At 48.4% G+C, this 10,034-nt stretch overlaps 1 pseudogene; it reads left to right on the top strand.

Annotated features, from left to right (window-relative positions):
* Positions 1-1,203: 1,203 nt before the first annotated feature.
* Positions 1,204-8,224, top strand: LOC146359969 (transforming protein RhoA-like; annotated as a pseudogene).
* Positions 8,225-10,034: the final 1,810 nt, after the last annotated feature.

Genomic DNA, 10,034 nt, shown 5'->3' with positions numbered 1-10,034 from the left:
TTACGGCGAAAAAAGGGGAATGCAAATAGCGTAGTAGGCACCATTTGCATTCTGTTTTTATTCACCGTTTTAGCCTACGTAAATATTTACGTGGCTAAAACGGAAAATAAAAAAGGAACACAAATAGCGCCCACTACGCTATTTGCGTTCCCCTTTTTTTTGCCGTAATAGTCTACATAAATATTTACGTAGACTAAAACGGCGAAAAATAACGAACGCAAATGGCGGCCGCCCGTAGCCGCTGCCACTTGCGTATGCCTTTTTTTTTTTACCCAGACGTGATAGGCTACGTAAAGACTTACATAGCCTATCACGGCTCCCTGTTTGGACGCAAATGGCGCCCGCTATGGCAGCTGCCAATTGCATCTGCACCAGCCAGTCCGCGGCCGGAAATCTGGCTGTGGACGGCCCTGGCCTGGCTGGCTGCTCCACAGAGCCGCTGCGGAGCAGAACCGGCCGTCGAGGATTCTGGGGGGGAGGACCGGATCACCTCCCCCCCCGTCGAGGATTCTGGGGGGAGGGACGGAGCGCCTCCCCCACACACACAAACACAATCCATGGAAAGGTAAGTGACTTTCGTACATCCCTAATACATCATGATGTAGTGTTGTTCCAAACACAGCATAATGGAATGACCTGTGGGGAGTTGCAGTCCGACACATCTGGAGTGTGCAGTGTGACCATTCAAAGTGCCCAGTATAGACTGCAGAATATCACCCATTATACAATATCCTGTGTCCTAAGTCACTAGAGTCAGTTAAAACAGTGCAAATGATAAAAGATGAAATCATTTCCATACCCTTGGTAAGGTATTTGTGCAACTTCTGCCATAGTCACTGTAAGACAAAGAGCCTGGGATCAGCCCTCCAGCAGATAGGAAACAGCAGTTCAGGAGTGAGCCCAAGAGAAGCGGGGGGGGGGGAGAGGCATTTACAGGCCTGTTGACAGCAGAGTGAAATAATTACTGCTACAAAAGCTTTTCAAATGTATGAATATATTAACTCCAGTGCATGCAATAAAGGAGTCACCGAGGGCAAGGCGAACCTTCCCTTCAAAACAAATGCTTCAAAAATATTGGCGAATGCTGCCTCCCACAGCGAGGCACAGCAGCATGCTGGGAGGGAGAATTATACATTAGCTAGAAAGCTGGATGTAGTTGAAAGAAGTAGATAAACAGAAGAAGGATTTTGTGGGTGTGGAAGAATGGCTGGAGGTACATGGTGTATTTTGTGTCTGGGGGCTGTTTCTCACACAATGAAGTGGCAAGTTAATATTTGCTACATTACATCAAAATGATGGGGAACCACAGCCAACCATGATTCCCTCATACAATCACCTACACAATGCACATAGTTTGTTGTCCACACACATTTATTTTATTTTATTTTATTTTATTTTATTTAAAACATTTCTTGGTGACCTTTCAGGGCAAAAGCCCTCTCAAGGCGGCGTACAACAATAAAACTCACATAATAACATCCGATTTGGTAATTAAAACAGCAAAAGCAGGAAGCAGAATATTATGTTTTTCCATGGATATGTTAAGTTTTTGTATGTTGAAAGCGTACGAGGTGAAAACCTGACAGGCTCTCTGTTCCCATTTTGCTGTGGGCTAATTCACACAAGCTTATCCATCAACTGATGACAGGTGCAACATCGAGTGATTTGTATGTGTGAACGAGCCAAGAAAGACAGACATTTCATATTGCCTTCCACATCACCACAAATGCAATATTCCACACCCACCCCGGAATCAATTCACCCATTCACCTGCCAGTCATCGAGTGTGCATACTAATAGCCAGGTTCTGTAGGTGGTGCACACATTCTTTTAGGACAGGCATTTCCTGTATAGCTTCCCTGGTGGGCAGATGATGAAAGCATTCAGACCATTCACCATTGATGTTCTAAGGCCTTTGAGAGTTATGTGAGGCCTTTGCCAGAGTTCAGCTTGAGCTGGTTGGTGTTGTTGATCACTTATGATTCTTTGTTTTTTCTTGGCAGATTGTTGGAGGAGAGCTGAGTATGCCTTTATACTCATGTGTGGCCACAGTATGATTTTCTGGGCCAGGAACAGGGAATCAAGATCGGCGATTGGTAAGCAGCTTGGCCTAGGCCATTTTGCCAGCATCCAGTGGTTGGTCACTCAGGGTATGAAAAGGTACCACATCCTACCCACTCTTTCTCATTTTAGTTTATTGTGTCCTCCCCCACCCCCTGCACCTCAAGTTTTAGTTTTTCATCTTGGGGGAAATGACTTTAGTGTCATTAAGGGTAAAGCCCTGATTTTGCAGGTGTCAGAAATGGATTGTCCTTCCCCTTTGCAATCAACACAAGGAGTCAAAGCTTCAGGCTAATACTCCTTTATTTTGCTAGAGACTAGCCTCTCTACAAATGCAGATTCCAGAAAGCTCTCACACTGCTTCAGACCCCTAAACAACTAATCAGCAATCTCTGATTAGAGGAGATGAACTGGAGGGTAGTGAAATTGCCAAGAGTTTGGGTGTGAACCTCATGGCCAGACTTGCTTTGCGGTGATGCCCTTCCCTTAGGGTGGCTCCCTCCTACTTTGGCTTCCAAGAGTGTCTATTCTGATGAAGCATCTGAGGCCTGACCCTAAGTTGTCCTGCTTTGCTTTGCAACATGCCCTAGTGTCGCTCAAGTCACGCCCCTCCTCCTCCTCGGAAACTTGAGTTCTCACAGTGGAGGGAGGGGGCAGGGACTCAGCTTGTGCCATCTGTTTGTCAAGATCTCTCCCAGCATCTTGGCCACTAGGAAGGGTCCCTCCCCCGGGCTCTGATCTAGCTGTTTCAACTTTGATTCAGAATCAGAGCTGTCAGACATCTCAAGGCACTTGGAATTATCCCTGAAAGCAGGCCTACTCTGATTTTGAGGGCATTTGGCATGATGACCTGAAGTGTTCATCTTGTGGCAGAACATGTTACCCCAAAGTAGGGATGTATGAAAGTCACTTACCTTTTTGAAGGGTGACATTCACAGTGGGGTAGAGGCGCTCCGTCCCTCCCCCCGAAATTCTCTCTGGCCAGCTCCGCTCCGCAGAGATTCCGCAGAGTCACCAGCCGGGGCCGCCCGCAGCCAGACATCCGGCCGCTGGGCAGCCTGCAGGGACGCAAATGGTGGCGGCCATAGCCACCGCCATTTGCATCCCTGTATTTTGCCGTTTTAGCCTACGTAAATATTTATGTAGATATTACAGCAAAAAAAAGGGGGAATGCAAATGGCGTAGTGGCCGCCATTTGCATTCCTTTTATTTTTCACCGTAATAGCCTACTTAAATATTTTGTTGTTGTTTATTCATTCAGTTGCTTCCGACTCTTCGTGACTTCATGGACCAGCCCATGCCAGAGCTTCCTGTTGGCCGTTGCCACCCCCAGCTCCCCCAAGGTCGAGTCCATCACCTCCAGAATATCATCCATCCATCTTGCCCTTGGTCGGCCCCTGTTCCTTTTGCCTTCCACTTTCCCTAGCTTCAGCATCTTCTCCAGGGTATCCTGTCTTCTCATGATGTGGCCAAAGTACCTCAGTTTTGCCTTTAAGATCATGCCCTCAAGTGAGCAGTCTGGCTTTATTTCCTGGAGTATGGACTGGTTTGATCTTCTTGCAGTCCAAGGCACTCTCAGAATTTTCCTCCAGCACCACAGTTCAAAAGCATCTATCTTCCTTTGCTCAGCCTTCCTTATGGTCCAGCTCTCGCAGCCATAGGTTACTATGGGGAACACCATTGCTTTCACTATGCAGACCTTTGTTGTCAGTGTGACGTAAATATTTACAGAGGGTAAAACGGCAAAAAAAGGGAACGCAAACGGCGGCCACTGTAGCCACCACCATTTGCGTCCGCTGTTTTTTGTTTTGTTTTTTTGCTGTGATGGGCTACATAAATACTTACGTAGCCTATCACGGCCTCCACAGGGATGCAAATGGCGTCCCTGCATTAGCCGTGATAGGCTATGTAATTATTTATGTAGCCTATCACAGCTATAATGAGGAAGCGAATGGCGGCCGCAGATGCGGCCGCTATTCGCAAGTCAGCACGGACGGCAGCATGGGGGGGCGGGGGGCTCCGTTTCGCGTGCCTTTCATGGGGGGGCGGGGGGCTTCGTTCCACCATGGATTTCGGGGGGCCAAATGCACTGGCATTCGTTCTCACTGAGATCCATGGCGGAATTCTCTGACATCTCTACCCCAAAGAGTCTGGTGGGGTGAAGGTGACCCTAGGGGCTTAAATCACACAAAGAAGAAGGTGAATAGATAGGTCAGATAGACTGGTTTTGGTCCACCAAGCTGGTAGTGTGGTTTATCATACAGCATTCCTGGATTGAACCATATAGGGCAGATGGCATTCATCTTTGGGATGCAGGTAATGACGTCTTCTTATTGGATCTGCAGCAGAGCTAGGGTTGGCGGAGAATTTCTCCACGAATCTTCGGGAGGCCAAGTGCCGACGCATTCGGCCCCCCGAAAGTGTTGGGGAAATTCTCTGCTGGTCCCCGGCCCCCCCGGGATGGGACTTACCTTTGGCGAATGTCCCTCTCGGCGGCAGGTCCCGGCGGTGGTTCGGCGGGGGCGGGGGTGACGGCCGGTCTCCCAACCTGCTGCCGTTGCAAAAAAAAAAGTAAAGTAAAAAAACCAAACACATACCCGTGATAGGCTACATAATGATTTACGTAGCCTATCATGGCTAGATTTCCAAAGTCAGCCGTGATAGGCTACGTCAATCGTCACGTAGCCTATGACGGGTGACTTTGAAAAAAAAAAAAAAGCGCGTACGAAAATGGCGGCACCCATGGGCGCCGCCATTTGCGTTCCTTCTTTTGGCACATCTAGTCTACGTAAACATTTACATAGACTACGGCGAAAATAAGGGCACGCTATTTGCGTTTAGGGGTGGACGAAAGTCACGTACCTGTCGTCGAAGGCCATTCGCGGTGGGGGGGAGGCGCTTCGCTGGTCCCCCCGCGAAGTTCAGGCCGGGGGGGAGGCTTCCCGCCTCGCCCGGCCGAAATTCAGGCCGGGGTGGAGGCTTCCCGCCTCGCCCGGCCGAAATTCAGGCCGGGGAGGAGGCGCCTCGCCTCGCCCGGCCACGAAAGCAAAAGTAAAACAAAAAACAAAAAAACGCCCTCTGATAGGCTACGTGACGATTCACGTAGCCTATCACGGCTAGATCTGCAAAGTTAGCCGTGATAGGCTATGTGAATCGTCATGTAGCCTATCACGGGTGACTTTAAAAAAAAAAAAAAAGCGCGTACGCGAATGGCGGCCCCCATAGGGAGCCGCCATTCGCGTTCCTTATTTAGTCGCTGTAGTCTACGTAAATGTTTACGTAGACTACGGCGAAAATAAGGGCAACACAAATAGAGTTGCCCTTATTTTCGCCGTAGTCTACGTAAAGATTTACGTAGACTACAGCGACCAAATAAGGAACGCGAATGGCGGCTCCCTATGGGGGCAGCCATTATCCGTACACTCTTTTTTTTTTTTTTTAAGTCACCCGTGATAGGCTACGTGATGATTCACGTAGCCTATCACTGCTGACTTTGCAAATCTAGCCGTGATAGGCTACGTGAATTGTCACGTAGCCTATCAGGGGGCGTTTGTTTTTTTTTTCCTTTCATTGCAATGGTGGTGGCGGCAGCCGGTCGAAAGACCGGCTGCCGCTCCCGCCTCGCTCGAACACCCGCCAAACCGCCGGCCGGACCAGCCACCGGGAGGGACATTCGGTGAAGGTAAGTCCCGTCCCGGGGGGGGTGAGGGGGGCGGGGAGGGTGCGGAGGATTTCTCCCCGAAACTTGTTCGGGGGGCCGAACACGTTGGCGCTCAGCCCCCCGAAGTTTCGGGGAGAAATTCTCCACCATCCCTATTTGCGTTGCGCTTATTTTCGCCGTAGTCTACGTAAATCTTTACGTAGACTAGCCGTGCCAAAATAAGGAATGCAAATGGCGGCGCCCCATGGGTGCCACCATTTGCGTACGCGCTTTTTTTTTTTTTTCAAAGTCACCCGTGATAGGCTATGTGATGATTTATGTAGCCTATCACGGCTGACTTTGGAAATCTAGCCGTGATAGGCTACTTAAATCGTCACGTAGCCTATCACGGGTGTGTTTGTGTGTGTGTGTGTTTACTTTTTTTTTCGTGGCTGGGTAGACGGGGCGCTCCTACCCGGCCTGAATTTCGGCGGCGAGGGATGGGGCGCCTCCCCCCCGGCCTGAATTTCGGCCGGGCGAGGTGGGGCCTCACCCCCCTCGCCTGAACTTCGGGGGGAGAAGCGAAGCGCCTCCCCCCCACCGCAAAGCAAGCTGCAGGACAAGGTAAGTCCCTTTCGTCCATCCCTAAGCAGAGCCTGCAGGATTTTATCCTCTGTAGGTGGGAGAAGAGGGGCTAAGTTAGATTGTCCCTCTTCTGTGCTGGGAATATGTAGGTTTGTTCTGGAAGGGACACAATTCGTTGAGCATCCTGAGGCACCTTGACAGTGGAGGGCCATTCCCAAGACTTATTGTATGTATGTATGTATGTATGTATTTATTTATTTATTTATTTCTATACCACCCAATAGCCGAAGACTTCCTGCTCAGGGCTGTGGGACCCATGGGCAGGGTGCCTTTGAGGCTAAACTGTCTCTTCTCTCCAGAGTTGTGGGGGCCCAAGAGTGGGCTGAGGGAGTGGATTCAGGGAGGTCACCCTCCACACCCATTTGGTTGTGGCCTAAGAGACCAGGTGGGAGTACACCTGGTGGGTGGGTTATGGCTCCCTGATTAGATGGCAGGCTAGTTGTCTGCAATACATAGGCTTAGTTACACCCACATCCACCCTGCACACACACACACACACACACACACATTTCATCTCCTCTGCAAATCTGGATTCAAGATTAAATAAATGTGGCCCTTGTACCATCCAGCACTTTTGCCTCAGTACTTTCTTTCCGGCTCCATCTGCAAAGGTTTTTCAGAATGATTTTATTCCATACTCTGCCAAAACTGTTTTGGAATGGAACAACTTTGTCCTGTCCATCCTCAAAGCTGATTGGTCCTGTTATTATTTTCAGGGCCTGAAGAAGGAGAAGGAAGCAGATGAAAGGGAATGCTTCAGCTATGGCAGCCATTTTGGGGGGGGGGAAATGATGATAGTGGGTGATAGTGCCTGTGGAAAGGCCATTGTATTTGCTCATTGTATTTAGTGAAGACTAGTTCCTTGAAGGCTATGTTCCCACAGTATTTGAAAACTGTGTCACAGATATTGAAGTTGATGGAAAGCAGGTGGAACTGCCTTATGGGATACAGCAGGGCAAGAAGACTGTGGCTGATGTAGGCCTTTTTCAGACCCAGACACTGCCCTCAACACATGCATCATACTGGTAAAGAATAAGGAGAGAACTGGCCAAAATGAAACAGGAACCAGTCAAACCTGAAGAAGGCAGGAATATGGTGAACTCTACTGGTACTTTTGGATACATGGAGAACAGTGCAAAGACCAAAGACTGTCATGCCTGACCCAGGCCCAGGCCAGGATGACTCTTCGGTTGAAAATTCAGAGACTGTAGAGTGCAATGACTCTGTGGATCCTCCTGACACTACTGATATCCCTAGTGCCTCCAGAAAAATGACACTGGGTCCTCCAGTAATGGTGGACTTTGAGGATCCCCTACACAGAGCCCCTGAGGGCCATACATCCCCTGTAGAGTCTGAGAATGAGGCCAAGTATTCACCCAGCTGTAGAGTGTGTCGGCACCAGAAGGTAGCAGCACAGGTTGTCACACCTGGGGGCAAGCATGCACCTCAGGAACCATCAGGCTACTTGTGAGTAAAGGACTACTCAAGAGACAAGGTCTTCTTGAAAGTAGGTAAACTCTGAAGCCCTGAATCTTGCAGATCTACCTAGGTGTGGTCTGGGAGACTTGGCTATATAAACCTTCAGTTGAGACCTGCTAGAGCAACATCTTTGTTTCAGCTCCCAGTAATTTGAAATGTTGCTTCACCTTCAATGGATTTCTCATGCTGCTGATTATGAATTACTGTCATAAGACCCTGCTTTTGGACTGCCCTTTTTCTGGACTGGTAATTCTGTGCTTTTGACCTCTTGCTTGCCTACTGGCTTTGCTAAATGGATTTGCCCCTAGGTTTGCCCCAGGGCTGAGGCTGACCCAGCCATAGGGGGACAAAGCTGGTGTGAAGGAATCATTTGAAATGGCCAACAGAACTGCTTTATAGGCCTGATGTGACAAGAAAAATCTGGGTGCCCTCTCTTGTAAAACATGGCCAGGGGAAGATGGCTGAAGTGGTGTGCTACACTCAATTATTGAAGTGCTGTTTATAGAAACATAGAATAGTAGGGTTGGAAAGGGCCTACAAGACCATCGAGTCCAACCCGCTGCTTAATGCAGGAATCCAAGTCAGAGCATCCCCAACAGATTGCTGTCCAGCCTCATCTTGAATACCTCCGGTGTGGGAGAGCCCACCACCTCCCTAGGACACTGGTTCCATTGTTGTATTGCTTTCACAGTCAGGAAGGTTTTCCTGAAGTTCAGCTGGAATCTGGCTTCCTGTAACTTGAGCCCATTATTCTGTGTCCTGCATTCTGGGCTGTTCGAGAAGAGATCCTCCTGGCCTTCCTCTCTGTGACAACCCTTGAAGTACTTGAAGAACACTATCATATCTCCCCTCAGTCTTCTCTTCTCAAGGCTAAACATGCTGTGTTCTTTCAGTCTCTCTTCATAAGGCTTTGTTTCCAGTCCCCTCCCCTGATCATCTTTGTTGCCCTCCTCTGAACCCTCTCCAGCTCGTCTGCATCCAGTGCAGTACCCAGAACTGGACACAGTACTCTAGATGAGGCCTAACCAGCGCTGAATAGAGGGGGACTAGTACTTCCCAGGATTTGGAAGTGATGCTTCTATTAATGCAGCCCAAAATAGCATTGGCCTTTTTTGCAGCCATATTTATTTATTTATTTATTTGTTTGTTTGTTTATTTATGTGATATATAATATCACATTGTTGGTTCATATTCAGCTTGTGATCGACAACAATTCCAAGATCCTTCTCGCTTATAGTGCTGTTGAGCTACGTATCCCTCATCTTGGAACTGTGCATTTGGTTTCTTTTTCCTCGGTGCAGAACTTGGCATTTATCCCTATTAAATTTCATTCTTTGTTTTCTGTCCAGTGCTCCAGTTTATCCAGATCCCTATGAATTTTGTTTCTGTTTTCCAAGGTATTAGCTATCCCACTCAATTTTGTGTCATCTGCAAATTTGATCAGCGTTCCCTGCACCTTCTCCTCCAAGTCATTAATAAAAATGTGGAAGAGCACTGGGCCCAGGACTGAGCCCTGTGGTACCCCACTGGTTACTTCTCCCGAGTTGGAGAAGATCCCATTGATAAGCACCCTTTGAGTCCGATTCTGTAGCCAGCTGTGGATCTACCTGATCGTTGTTTCATCTATCCCACTTTGTGCTAGTTTGCTCATCAGGATAGCATGGGGAACTTTGTCGAAAGCTTTGCTGAAGTTGAGGTATATTATGTCCACAGCATTCCCACAGTCCACAACGGAGGTTACCTGATCCAACAATGAGATCATATTCGTCTGGCAGGATTTGTTCTTGACAAATCCATGTTGGCTTCAAGTCATCACTGCATTGTTTTCAAGATGCTTACAGATGGATTACTTTATCATCTGATCCAGAATTTTCCCAGGGATTGATGTCAGACTGACTGGTCTGTAGTTCTCAGGTTCCTCCTTTCTACCCTTTTTGAAGATAGGGACAACTTTAGCCCTCCTCCAGTCATCTGGCACTTCACCCGTCCTCCATGATTGCTCAAAGATAATAACAGTGGTTCTGAGAGTTCTTCTGCCAGTTCCTTTATTACTCTAGGGTGCAGTTCATCTGGCCCTGGAGATTTGAACTCATTCAAAGTAATTAGGTGTTCCTTGACCATATGCCTATCGATCTCAAGCTGCAATCCTGCCCCTTCAGCCTGTACTCCAGCTTTGCCAGGGGGGTCATAGACCCCCTTTTGGGAGAAG

This window comes from Heloderma suspectum, chromosome 1 (genome assembly GCF_057233095.1).
Source record: "Heloderma suspectum isolate Gila_16-S chromosome 1, 16-S_ref, whole genome shotgun sequence".
Taxonomy (NCBI): Eukaryota; Metazoa; Chordata; class Lepidosauria; order Squamata; family Helodermatidae; genus Heloderma; species Heloderma suspectum.
The sequence above is the reverse complement of the archived record's forward strand: the minus strand, read 5'-3'. Positions and strand labels throughout refer to the sequence as shown.